This window comes from Macrobrachium nipponense, chromosome 1 (assembly GCF_015104395.2).
Source record: "Macrobrachium nipponense isolate FS-2020 chromosome 1, ASM1510439v2, whole genome shotgun sequence".
In the NCBI taxonomy this organism is placed as follows: Eukaryota; Metazoa; Arthropoda; class Malacostraca; order Decapoda; family Palaemonidae; genus Macrobrachium; species Macrobrachium nipponense.
This window is the reverse complement of record NC_087200.1, coordinates 205,033,598-205,048,928: the sequence shown is the minus strand read 5'-3', so window position 1 is coordinate 205,048,928 and position 15,331 is coordinate 205,033,598.

Sequence of the window (15,331 nt, the reverse complement as noted above, 5' to 3'; positions counted from 1 at the left end):
AAGAGGATATTGCAGATATGGAGAAAAGTGCAGATTCAGACACAAAATAAATAATTATGATGAAGAAGAACAAATATTATGAAAAAGTTGGATTTTTTAATGTCAGAATTTCTGGAAATGAAAAAAAGAACATATACCAGAAACAGGAAAGAGACATGGGAAAATCCTTATTATTACCAATATTAAATGAAGGAGAAAAGAAAAACACGCAAACCATCATAGTGATGAATGCGCAGGGTAGTTATACGAGTAACTCAAAAAGAAAAATAGAGTCACTTAGAAGAACTAACCAAATTGAAAAGAAAATAGATATAATGAATATAAGTGAAACCTGGTATTCCAAGAGACTGGGAATGATGATCAAATAAAGGGTTCCAAACTTATAGATCAGATAGAAAAAATAGGAATCAAGGGGGAACCGCAATATATGGAAAGACAAAAAACAAGGAAAAATATATGAGAAAATATAGTAACTCAGAATGTGAACTAATAGCGGTAGAATTTGAATCTGAAAAATTAATGAACATAGTTATATATAGACCTCCTAATACTAAAGAGTTTGACTTAATAATAGAAAATTAGATGATATATGTAGAAATCACAAGGACTGGACTATTCTCCTATCTGGAGACTTCAACTTTCCTTTCGTAGACTGGAAAGAACGAATAGGAGATTGTGGATGTACTTATACATATAAAAAAGAGAGTAATAGTAGTGCAGAAGATAAGAGGCAATTCGAAAAGCTATTAGATATGCTACTAGAATACAACATTCAACAAATAAATCACCTGCCAACAAGAAAGAAAAATATACTTAGACCTAGTATTTGTGAACGAGATGAATTATGTTAAAGAAATAATAGTTTATAATGCGAGTATTTCAGACCATAATGTCATAGAATTAACAGTCCATTCCAAAGCAAGTGAAAACAGAGATAAGCAAGAAATGAAAAAGTGGGAAGGATATGGAAAATACAACTTCTACGTAAAAATATAAAATGGTCAGAAATAAATGAAGAATTAAACAAAGATTGGATAACATTTTCGTAAGTGATGACATAAAGGTAAATACGGAGATATTATATAAAATATTAGAGAAAATAGTGGATAAATATATACCGAAGAAGAAAAGTAAACATCAGTCATGCATACCAAGAGACAGAAGGATCTTGTTCCAGAAAATCAGAAAGTGGAAAAAAGGTCTTGCAAAAGAAAAAAAATGCATGGAAAGTTATAGAACTAAAAAGTAAGATAGAAAATGCAGAACAAAAGATTATACAATCAAAAGAAAATGAAAAAACGGGACTTGAAGAAAAAACCCATATTAAATATCAAGCAAAATCCCAAACTATTATACTCATATGCGAAGAAGATGAATAAAAAAAGAATAGAAATAGGCCCTCTAAGAATTGAAGGGAGATTAACGAATGAAAAAAAAGGAAATTTGCAAACATATGCAGAACGATATAGGAGAAAATTCACCCCTAGAATAGATAATGAAGATAATGATATAGAAGTAAGGGATGAAATAGTGAATATTTAGCTGACATAGATATTAATGAAGCTGATATTGTGCAGGCTATAATGAAATTAAAAATGGAGCTGCTGCAGGGCCTGATGGAGTGCCTGCTATTTTGTTAAAGAAAGTAGTTCATTCTATCGCAAAGCCACTTGCAATATTATTAAGACAAAGTGTAAGATACAGGCAAGATTTATGATGAGCACAAATTAGCATATATTACCCCTACTTTCAAAAGTGGATCAAGACTAGAGACAAGTAATTATAGGCCTGTGAGTCTAACATCACATATTATGAAAGTGTATGAAAGGGTAATGAAGAAAAATATTATGAAACATTTAATAAAAAATAATTTGTTTAATAAAGGACAACATGGTCGTACCCGGAAAAAGTACACAAACCCAACTGTTAGTCCACCGTGAGAACATATTCAAAAATATGAAAAGCCGGAAATGAACAGAGTGTTTGGTTTATCTAGACTTTGCAAAAGCTTTTTTTGACAAAGTAGACCATAATATATTAGCGAAGAAAATTAGAAAACACAATATCGTGATAAAGTAGGAAGATGGTTAAAAGAATTTTTACACAACAGAAAAACAGATAGTTATTGCAAACGACGAGAAATTGGATGAAGCCAAGGTAATATCCGGTGTGCCGCAAGGTACGGTGTTGGCTGCAATACTGTTTGTTATTATGATTGAAGACATAGACAGTAATGTTAAGGATTCGGTAGTGAGTAGTTTCGCAGATGACACAAGAATAAGTAGAGAAATTACTTGTGATGAGATAGGAATGCTCTACAAAGAGACCTTAACAAAGTATATGATTGGGCAGAAGTAAATAGGATGGTATTAACTCTGATAAATTTGAATCAATAATTATGGAGACGAGAAGAAAGCTATATGCATATTAGGGGACCTAATAATGAGACAATCACAAATAAGGAAGCAGTTTAAAGACCTTGGTGTGATGATGAATAGGAACATGTTATGCAATGATCAAATAGCAATTCTGTTGGCAAAATGTAAAGCAAAAATTAAAAACGGAATGTTGTTACGGCACTTCAAAACAAGAAAAGCTGAAACACATGATTATGCTTTATAAAACATATGTTCGTAGTCCACTTGAATATTGCAATATGATATGGTACCCACACTATCAAAAGGATATTGCACAAATAGAGAGTGTACAAAGGTCCTTTACAGCTAGAATAGAAGAAGTTAAAGACCTGACTACTGGGAAACGACTACAATCCTTAAAATATATAGTCTAGAAAGGAGAAGAACGCTACATGATAATTCAGGCATGGATACAGATAGAAGGAATAGCAGAAAATATCATGGAACTAAAAATATCAGAAAGAGCAAGCAGAGGTAGATTAATAGTGCCCAAAACTACACCAGGAAAAATAAGGAAAGCACACAGGACATTAATCCACTACGCACCAGCATCGATAATGCAGCGTCTATTCAATGCGTTGCAGCTCATCTGAGGAATATATCAGGAGTGAGCGTAGATGTGTTTAAGAATAAGCTCGACAAATATCTAAACTGCATCCCAGACCATCCAAGATTGGAAGATGCAAAATATACCCGGAAGATGTACTAGCAACTCTCTGGTAGACATTAGAGGTGCCTCACACTGAGGGACCTGGGGCAACCCGAACAAGATGTAAGGTCTTTAAGGTCTCATACGAAGGAAATTGTCATGGATGTCTCTCTCTCTTATACCAAGGAATTGTCAAGGGTCTCCCCCCCCCCCTCTCTCTCTCTCTCTCTATCTCTCATACGAAGGAATTGACAGGGATCTCTCTCTCTCTCTTAACACACAAGCACACACAGAAAGGACAAAACACATTCCAACCACTTTAAAGGAGATGTTTTTTGAACAAAGGAAAGGCTTTCCTCCTTTGACATATCGACCACCAGTTAGGTTTCAGGCACCTGAGAATATCCCACTAAAATTTCTCCCTCGTGAAGGACCGAATTCAGTGTCAGCAAAGGGTTATCTAGAAAACTGAATAAATAGATAAATATACAAATAAATAAATACATGAATAAATAAATAAATAAACAAATAAATGAATAAATAAGCTGATAGAATAGAAAAAGAATGATGCATCGGTGGAATATAAGATGAGACTACGTAAAATCGTAAAATCAAGGAGGAAAGGATGAAAGAAGGAACTATACGATTAAAAAAAGACAACAGCAATAATAATGGAAGGCCTACAGATAATGACAAATAGTGACAAAAGAAAGGTGGTTATGGTAGTGAAGTAAAATAAAAAATTTTTCTGATAAAGATGAAGAAGCAATAATGATTATACGGAGGGAAACAGAAGGCAAAGATATCGTAGAGAAAGATGAAAGGAAGGGTTTATGAAATTAAAAGTAGGATAAAATCTATATATTAAATAAATGGAATTGTTTGAAAAATCTTTGTGAGTAATGCAGAGACAACAACATTGTTAAAGAGGGATTGTAATATGTCGATGAATGAAAAAAGGCCTATGTAAATTACATGGCATTATTATGGAAGCCCAGGAGAGAGGAAAGATGGCAGTTGTGGTATGGGGAAGGATTGGGCGGGGTGACTGGTAATAGCATGCTAACGGCGAAAGGGTAATTGACAATTAACGACAACAATTAGCGACAACAAAGAGCAGAGAGCACATGAGTGATAACACCAATGAAAGTACTTACTGAATATCCGGGAGTTAGCCGCTGCTCGATCACTGTCTCTGAAAATAAAAAAAGATAAAGTGAATATGGTAAGATATATGTCTATAATTTATATATTATATATATATATATATATATATATATATATATATATATATATATATATATATATATATATATATATTGCTGGTAAGATATCTCTCAAAGCAGAACCTGAAGTGAGTTTCTTGAGAGATAATGAATCCTCTTTGCCACCTAGGTTAAAATGATTATCGCGCAGGTCTGTCTATAAATATTTTTGAGCTTAAATATCTTCATTGTGCTGATAAATCTCCATCTTTATTAACTTTGTTTTATAAAACGGGTTATAAGAAATTTAAATCTTATGAAGAACTCTTTCTAATAATTCTATTTTATTGCATAAAAAAAAAAAAATATATATATATATATACTGAGTTTGCCATTGTACAACTTCAGAGGGCGAGGCCACAGCTATTTCGAACTCTTAATATTAACAGAAACGCCACAGAAACAACGTCTTGTTTTTTCTAATTTCCTGGACGTACAAAAAACAAAAATGGAACGAAATCTCGAGGTTCAAATATTATTTATATTCCCGGAAAGGTGGGCGCCACAAAATATATCACCTCTTAAAGTAGGAAATGCAACCCATTGCCCTGCAATGTCTGCTGGAATCTCTGGTACTTTCCAGAAATGGTAAAAACCTAGGAAAAAATATAAATTGTTGCGCCTTGGCTGCTTCGTCCTCTTCAGAAATCACGGGGCTGGGAAAAACAAGGCAGAGAAAGTAGACAGAAATCTAAAAGCAGAAAATGTGCTGCACAGTGCAAAGACGGAGGAAGCTTTCATGAGATTGTTTTCTGTATTTTTGTAAGCAAGGAAATGTATGTGAATTGTTGCTCATGCCTTTAAGATAACCCATTTAAGATGGTTGCAATGCTACTATGTAAAGTATGAATACTTCCTTGAAATCATCTTCCTCGATTGAAGAAAATTTGTATTTGTATGCTTCGTTTAGGATGCTAGCATTTCAAGTATTATTTATAATATATAATATATTTAGTTTTATCAGAGAACTTCAAAGTTCACAGATAAATTTCATTCGTGTAACTTTCTATTTCAGAAATTCGTTGTCCAGTGATAAACTTGTCATCACATGTCCATCTTTTCTTTTGTCTGTCGTCTGTCTGTCGTCTGTCTCTGTCTGTCTCTCTCTCTCTCTCTCTCTCTCTCTCTGTGTTGTGTGTGTGTATGTGTGTGTGTCTGTCACTTCTATTCCCTGTTTATCTCCTTGAAACAATCGCTCTGGCAATGTCTCACTAGCTCCTGATGTTTAAGATTCCAAGCTTCAGGTAGGCAAAAAATAGAAAAGGCCTTCATCCAGATGTTATCTGGAAGAGAACGGCAACTGATCCAGGAAGCCTTCCAGCAAGTTGTTGCTGCTGGAAACCGAATGAAACAATCCCACAGCAAAGAGGCGTTTGACGAAAATTTAAATTGTGAACTTTTTCGACAAGAAGTCTAGAAAGGAAAGTGAGTGTTTTGCTGTTTTGTTTTTACAAAACATTATTTTTGGATTTGGGGATTCACATGCTTTTTTTTGTTTTTTTGATTTTCAGTTTTTTTCGGAGGTTTATATTTTATGTCCCTTTCCAATGCAATGCGTTGCAAGTATATATATATATATATATATATATATATATATATATATATATATATATATATATATATATACATATACATATATATATATATATATATACTATATATACATATATATATATATATATACTATATATATATATATTATATATATATATATATTTCATTTGTGGCCTATTTCAAAGGATATAGTATTTATCAGTCCCCCTGCTAAAAAAGTTTATAGGACTTCTTGGTTTTTATTAGAGGTGTGTTCGACGGATTACATTTGCATAATCAGAGAGGATTACATGAATGGAAATACAATAATCTCTGTGTTTTGATTGGTACATGAAAACGGCACTGCTGATTTTATTCACAAACATGAATGCATATCATGTCGAATAAAAGGGCGTCTCACAATGATTAGGTGATACGTTACTTTAAATTCATGATATATATATATATATATATATATATATATATTATATATATATATATATATATATATATATATTATTTCTAGCATTTCTGTCATATTATGTTGAATTTAGAAAATGGTTTCAAAATCTCTATTATTAAATGACTTTGCCTTATGATATTTACTATTTAACGATACTTCTATTTTCTTGATAATAACAAAAAAAAAATGTGGGTCAATTTTTAAACTTTACTTTTCCTATAATGTTTTTTTTTTTGTTTTTTTATCTACTTTTTATTTATTTAGTTTATTGATTCTGTCTTACCATCATCAGTAATTACATTTATACTTCATTACATGCTCTTTACTCAAAAGGATCCGATTAGAAGTTATTATCTCTCTCTCTCTCTCTTCTCTCTCTCTATCTCTCTCTCTTCTCTCTCCCCATTTGAATTGCTCTTGAGCTGAGAGTGTTTACTGGAGACAACGAGGTGGATCCATCTAAATTATGATAAACATAAAAGACTCACACTCTTCATATTTTTGGTTTGGGTAGTTGTAGTACGTATGCGGGACTAATAATGGTAATACATACGTACATACATACATACATACATACACAGACACCCACACACACACACACACACACACACACATATATATATATATATATATATATATATATATATATATATATATATAAGTGTGTAAATTTTATAAATGTCAAGTAAGCAACTAATAAGAGAGAGAGAGAGAGAGAGAGAGACGAGAGAGATGAGAGAGAGAGAGAGAGAGAGAGAGAGAGAGAGAGAAATGCACGCTTTAGCGGTAATGAACAACATTTAGACATTTTCTTAAAGGCGAATGTCAGAACCACAGCTGGTCAGTTGTGTGATTGTCTGCCTTAATCAAAAGCAGTAGTATTTGTAAGGCTCCATATTCACAAAATTATTAAATGTTAAATATTAAACATTTAAATATTCAATATCAAAAACACAAATACCTTTGCATACAAGTATGGTGACTAAGGCAATTCATTTATAAACATGGAATAAAACATAATTATAATTCTGTTGTTAGGTTTGAGCAGAGCGAAAGGTAGAAAATAATAAGGAGTTGGGTGAAAACAGTATGCATAAACAGTAAAGGACTGAGAATGTTATTGTTGGTTTTCTTATTATAACTTTCTTTTATCTTTCTACCTGATGTAGGAATTACCGCATGAACCACCTTTCACCCCTCAACAATATCTCTCAGGATAATCTGTGCTTAGTGTTGATGAAATATCTAAGGGCGATATTTCAACGAAATTTTACACCAATTGTCTTTCAGAAAGAGTGTTAGAGGGACATCGTGGTAAATGAAGAATTGAAAAAGAGAATGAAATGATAGGAAAAGTACCTAGAAAGAATGTAAGATTAAGCTGTTTTACTCCATGCTTCATTTATATTTCATTGGAAATAACCTGCTTACGATACTAAACACTGACATACACACGTACATCTCTCTCTCTCTCTCTCTCTCTCTCTCTCTCTCTCTCACACACACATACATACACACTTTTCCTATATGAAAGACATTTAACACTTTCCCCCACTATCAGTGACACAGAAGTATCAATTACTAACACGTCCACGAATTCATTCTTCTTGACTTCTCTCCTGACCCTTCTGCTATAGCTGAAAGGACAGGGTAGAGAGAGAAGTTAAAATGGTCCTTCTGATAAGGGAACGTAAAGGTGAAACTCACGACTTTTGCTATTTAATTTGTTCTTGCTTGGTGATGACCTGTGTGAGAAGGAACCGTGCATGATTTGTGAAATGAAGTTGGGTGAAATATTCTTTATGATTGGGCATGAGAAGATTTTTATCTTGTATGAACGATTTTGTTTTTGCCTTGTGGAAAGATTTGTTTTCTATGATGAAGTCTTCAATTGATTAGGAAGTAATTAGTTTGAAAATAATGTATCTTTCTGTTACGCTTTGATTCCGTAATTTGAAATATCTTCATGTTTGCCACATTGCAACACTAACTAAATATTAAGTGTACCAGGATTCTAAGTTATGCCTTTTATTACTAAAATAAATGGCTCGAATCCTGATCAGGGGATTATAACCTAAATACATCATTCCTACTGTTCTTCAGTTATACCTAAGGTAAAGTGAATTGGTTATGAGTGTAGTGTTTGCGGTTTGGTATTTCATGCATAAAACTATCATGTGTAAAATAGATAAACTTTCTCTCTCTCTCTCTCTCTCTCTCTCTCTCTCTCTCTCTCTCTCTCTCTCTCTCTCTCTCTTTTATATATATATAATATATATATATATATATATATATATATATAGTATATATATATATATATATATATATATATATATATATATATATATATATATATATATATATATATTTTGTATATATATATGTGTGATCATATATATATATATATATATATATATATATATATATATATATATATATATATGTATGTTTATATTTTATATATATATGTATATATATATATATATATATATATATTATATATATATATATATATATATATAATATATATATATAAAGAGAGAGAGAGAGAGAGAGAGAGAGAGAGAGAGAGAGAGAGAGAGAGAGAAAAGCTTACCTCCTATATATATATATATATATATATATATATATATATATATATATATATATATACATATACACACACACACACACACACACATATATATATATATATATATATATATATATATATATATATATTATATATATATATATATATATATATATATATAAATACAGTACTATGCGTACGTATTCACGTCTACCACAAAATTATATAGATAAAATAAAAATGACCCAAAATGATAGCCTCTGTTGACAAAAGTCGGATTTTGGGTGAAAGGAATCAATGACCAATCACAAAGAAATGGACCTCTCACACACCATTATTAGAGTTTCTGATGAAAAACCGAATTCATGGCATTCCGCTGCGATATTTGTCGAAAAAGAGTTTTGATTCTGTTGTCCACAACCATGGTGAACGGTTTTGAACGTTCGCGAAAAAATAAATAGTTACGGCCTCGGTGGGAATAGTACGTTTTGTTTGTTTTTTTTGGGATGTTCTCTTATCTATATACCTGCCTATCTATATCTATAAACAAATACATAAACACACGCAGACACAAACACCCACACACATGCATATATATGTATGTATATTTACATGTATATGTGTGTGTATTTATTGTATGTATGTATTAATGTACGGTCCTGGAATACAGCTGAATACATTATGTAAACCATTTTGTACAGACCACTGGGAAGCCTATTATTAATAGGCTTTTGTTTAACTGAGGTTCTATGCTCTGTTTTTATGCTATGTGAGTTTAGGGACATTCTATTATACAATCTTCGTCGTAACTTCGTATCGTCGGAGTTTGTGGTGGATTTTCGTTCAATTTTTTTTCAGTGGTAACTACAACGGTTTATTAATGTATCTTCCTTTTAATTATAGTTTTATTTGAAGCTTATTATGTTGTTCCCGAGTATAATGTTCAGTTCTGGGTATAGTGAACCACTTAAGGGCATTACTGAGGAATATCACTTAGTAAAACATATAATATGTAAGTGGTCTGGAATTTTATCATTGTATCTCCTGCAATCAGAAAACGAATCATGGTATATACATACATACATACATACACACACACACACACACATATATATATATATATATATATATATATATATATATATATATATATATATATATATATATATATATATATATTATACATATATATATATATATATATATATATATATATATATATATATATATATATATTAGGTTAACGTAAAACTATTATTATTTCTTTTGTTGATTTAAATCAGCCTTGTTTCTTTTAAGTTAAATTTTTGCTGAGTATGTTTACTCTTGTGTTACCGCAAGTTAAGTGACTTTACGATGTTTGTCAGTGTTTTTTTGCGCCTCCTCCTCCTCCTTTGTGTATTAGTGAACTATCGTTTTAATGATTGTTATTCTTTTGCTTTGAGTGTTATAAAACACTGGGAAGGTGATGAGTGGACATGGTCGACCCGGCCAACAGGAGTTCAGGTCTTGATTTGGATACTTGCCTTTTGGACCACGCGCTTGGATATTTCCCTCACGGATTTGGAAGACGTATATACGTCTGTTGTGTGAGTGTGTGTCCCTGGATCACGGCTATTTCTCGCGCAGGTGTTTTTGTTGGCACCTGCGACCTTCACCGATTTAGCAGAGGACACTGTCATCTGCGACCGCTGTTTCTGCCCCTTGTTCCCGTCGGAGGATTTTTACGGGACCTGTGTCGTCGCTGCATCCGGCACTGGATTTTTGTATTTACTTGCCGTCATCCTCGGTCCAGTTTGCTATATACGGGTGAGTGAGACAACTTGGCCTCGTTAGTGACAAGTAGGAGGCTGCCGCCAGGTAAGACGTATTATCGTTCCTCTTGTATCGGGAAATGTGTTGCCCTTCAGTACCTGGCGTTACAGTTTTTTGCCCTTCCGTTAGCAGCTTGATGGACTGATCACGGCCCTGAATCAAACTCCTCTTCTGTATTTCACTTAAGGTGAAATTATGTACTTTTGTCAATCTTATTTATAAATATAATATATGTATAGTTTACATGTATATATTGTCATATTTGTTTGTGTGTTAGTATTTAGTGGACCGAGTTCCACATTGTTTAGCTTTGTGTTGTCGGTAGGAATATTAAGGTTTTTCCTTGTTATTCATCTCTAACTTCCTTCTACCTTATTATTATTAGGTTATTGATTATTTTGGCTAGTCTTATTTGGATCCACCTTTTTGTTATATTAAAGTTATTTGGCCTAGCAGGCTGGAAATTTATAACCTGGGACCCAAAATTACTGGACCCCGCTCATGGGTCAAAACAAACTCATCGGCAAATCTGAGCCGCCTTACTTAGACTGACCGCTTTTACTTCTTCTAAGTATATCTCAGTTCCTTACTACAATATTTCTTAAATTCTTCCAACAGCATTAATTCCCTCAAGGAGGAGAAAGAGGCTACCTGACGACTCTTTAGCCAATCATCAAATTGCTCTTCCTTGAGCCGAGCAAACTCCCATGAATGAAAGGGAAACATGCTTAGAAAAGTTTCTAAATTTTAGGCGATAGGCCTCAGGGACAAGGTCATAAGCCTTGAGGAACCAACGTCTTTCACATAACTATAATCACGGGCTACACCCTCCTCCAAATAAGTATACACCTGGATTGCCTTGCCCACCACCAGCCTACACTGTATTAAGACTGTCCACATCTCGGTGGGCCAAGACAACCTGGTAGCTACCAGTTCAAAAAGCCTTGAAAAATTCAGGCACTTTCTTTCATCAAATACAGGGACCAACTTCAGAATTGCCCTTATATTAAATTATCAGGAGATGGTCCACAGGGAGTACTTAATCTATTAGGAGAACCTTGTAACCTAGCCAACTCCAAATTTACATTGGCCACTCTCAAGCTCATGCCGCCTCACCCTCTCGTTCTCTTCAAACTCGAGCTTCATTAACTCTATTCTCTTACAAATTAAGCTATATTCACTGTCCTCCTGGGACACTACAGGCTGCACTGGGGCTACATTACTGGACAGGGTTTTCTACTAAAATGGGTTAGTGGACACATTCGCTTCAACTTGCAAATTAGCCTGCCCTTCAAAAATAGTTCCAGTACGAGGAGGATCTTCAAACAAAGAAAGGCCTGGATTCACACTCACATCCTCAATCACACTAAAATATCTAACAACATGTTTAACTTTTAAATCATTAAAGAATAAAACTTTTTGAACAATTCGTCCATCTTAAAAAGACCATCGCTCATATTCATGTTATTAAAAGAACTAATGAGGCAACCTTCTACTAACAATCTGTCATGCATGACAGATTGTTAGTTGAAGGTTGCCTCATTAGTTCTTTTAATAACATGAATATGAGCGATGGTCTTTTAAGATGGACGAATTGTTAAAAAGTTTTATTCTGATGATTTTAAAAGTTTAACAAATTGTTAGATATTTTACAAACAGATACTTTTGTACTGTGATTTTAGTAACTACATATTTCCGTTAAGTATGTCTTTTGTTTGAACAATGTTTATCTGCATACTTAAGTAGGTTGTTGACTTGTTTTTATTAGTGTGGCCTCATGTTGCTTTCTTGTATAGGTTGTTCTCTTTAAAATTGTTCAGTACCCTGAAGATGACTTTGGAATAAAAGTTGAAAGTCTTGGTACCTCCTTCTTTCATTTTTCACGTGAGGATCTCTATATACTTCACCCACGGGACCATTGTAGGAAATGCAACCCCCCGATATATATATATATATTATATATATATATATATATATATATAATATATATATGTATAATATATATATATATATATATAGTGTGGTGTGTAATTATATAGTAAAAGGAAAATACAAAGGAATAAAACTATAGTAAAACTCTCAACTGAAAGCTGAAAACTATTGTAGTAATCTCGTGACAAGTTTGTCATTGTACTGAAGAATAGTTTTCTTACCCTAGGCATTGAAAAGGTGTTTTCTCCAAAGGTAAGTTCCTGAAAATATACATATTCTTTGCTTAAATTTGTCTTAAATCCTAAATCTTTTAAAGATATGTTTGTCTTCCTAGGGTTACAAAAACACTTGTTACTCAATCTGCAAACCTCAAATGAAATAATAGTCATTTTTTTTCATTTTTATATAACTTTATTTCTAGCATCAAAGGTTAACATTGTATTCAGGAACTGTTATTTATAGAAATATTTTTTAGTATGTCATAAATTCATAGCCTCTCCGTCAATTCTACTCGAAGTTATTCGTAGTTCTTTGCCTGTAATATATTCTATTCAAGAGACTACATAATAATCATTTAAGTTTTCTGGATTTATATAACATGAAAAGGAAATCTAAAGGCTATTGGTATCATTAGAACTTAGATAACAAGAAGACACAGTTTCGAAGCAAATTATTGGAAAGATAAAAAATTTAAAAATGACATCTGAGTTGTCAGCTGATAACAACATTATTGCGCAATCTATATAAAAACGGAAAAAATAAAAATGTTTACGAAATTTCTCTTTCCATTTCGCCTCTCTCTCTCTCTCTCTCTCTCTCTCTCTCTCTCTCTCTCTCTCTCTCTCTCTCTCTCTCTCTCTCTGAGATTTCTTGACTTGTTGTTTTTATATACAGTAACCAATTTCATTATCATTTCAAATGACATCTGTGCTGTCTGCTGATGACTATATATTGTAATACTGAGTAATTCATATTGCTTTCCTCCTCGTCAGTCCTCTCTCTCTCTCTCTCTCTCTCTCTCTCTCTCTCTCTCTCTCTCTCTCTCTCGTCGATCGATCGATCGATCGAATATTGGGGTTCCGCAATCTTTTCATCTCTTAAATTCCAGCAATTCCACAAACGGTCATAAGCCTATGAAGACAAATTCCTAGGAATTGTCAACATAAATATAACAAATTTATAGAATTCGGTGAAAAGTTTGAAAAAATTTATTCCTACCTAAATGTTTAATTATTTCAAGTTTTTCTTCAGTCGCCAATTACCTCTAATTAATGGTCTTAATTACCGTTGCTTTAAAACTGTAAAGGGTCAGGCATAGTTTCAAGAGCTCGTGTTACAATGATGAATGATTCAAAAATCATAACTTTATTTTCAATGGCAAATAAGTCGAGAGCTTTGAACCTATCTTAGTATCTTTGACATAGAGGTGAAATGCAATGTAGCTTGTAACATATTTCAGGGGAAGTATTATTATGCATTTTTCATGATTCGCCTTATACTTTTTTTTTTTTTTTTTTTTTTCTTTTTTTTTTTTTTTTTTTTTTTTTTTTTTGCTATTATCATTTGGGGTAACAAATTCTATATCTGTGAAAAGTATTGACTGTATACTGTGTTATAAGCTCCTACTTAAACTTGCTTGTATACAAAGACACATGAGGTTCATCCCGTATATGATCTCTGCTTCTATAATATTTTTTTATTTATTTATTTCCAAAAACCTATTTTAGTCATGGAAGGCTTTGTCCCAGTATTGGTTCTCTCTCTCTCTCTCTCTCCTTTTTTTTTTTCCTTTTTTTTTTTTTTTTTTTTTTTTTTTTTTTTTTTTTTTTTTGTATATGGAAAGATTCACGGAAATGGAAATACGTTGGTTTTTAATATAAACTTCGGAAATCGTTGACCGGAACGGGGGAATATTTCTTCGCACTGACTTTCACTACTCTCTCTCGCTCTCTCTCTCTCTTACTAAAGTTTACAGCGTTTAAGACCGGTTCTATGTTATACCTCTTTTACTGAATAAATTGGTCTAGCTATAATTGATCTTCTATTTTGATTTTGTGCTGAAGTTTAGAAATGCATTCATAAAGCAACAGAAACATTGAGCAGTTTGATAGGTAACATGATATTTAAGTGTATATATATGTATACACACACGCTCGCATACAAACACATGTACTATATATATGTATATATATATAGATATATATATATTATATATATATATATATATGATATATATTAGATATATTATATATATATGTGTGTGTGTGTGTGGTGTGTGTGTGTGTGTGTGTGTAAGCGAATACCACAGGAAAATGATAGTCAGAAATCCAAGCGCTTTTGTCTTTACTAACAGTGTCAAGGAGTGAATGAAATACAATTGGAGAGAAAGATCTCAGGTACACAACATGATCAAGGATGCCAGATGGTTAATCGTCAAAAGGGTAAAAATTAAAAGAGATTATCCAGGATTATTCGGATATCACACGGTCACAAACCTAAACAGATTGACCCTACCCGAAGTTACAAATTATCTTTACAGTCCAAAAAAACATGTAAAAACTGAATATATTAATTTTGTTGCTTATATTTATCTACAACTTTTTTCATTATGATAGCATCAAGTTTAAATAAACCAAGACTTAAATTTAGAACATTTCTATTATATGACTTAATGAAACTAGATTC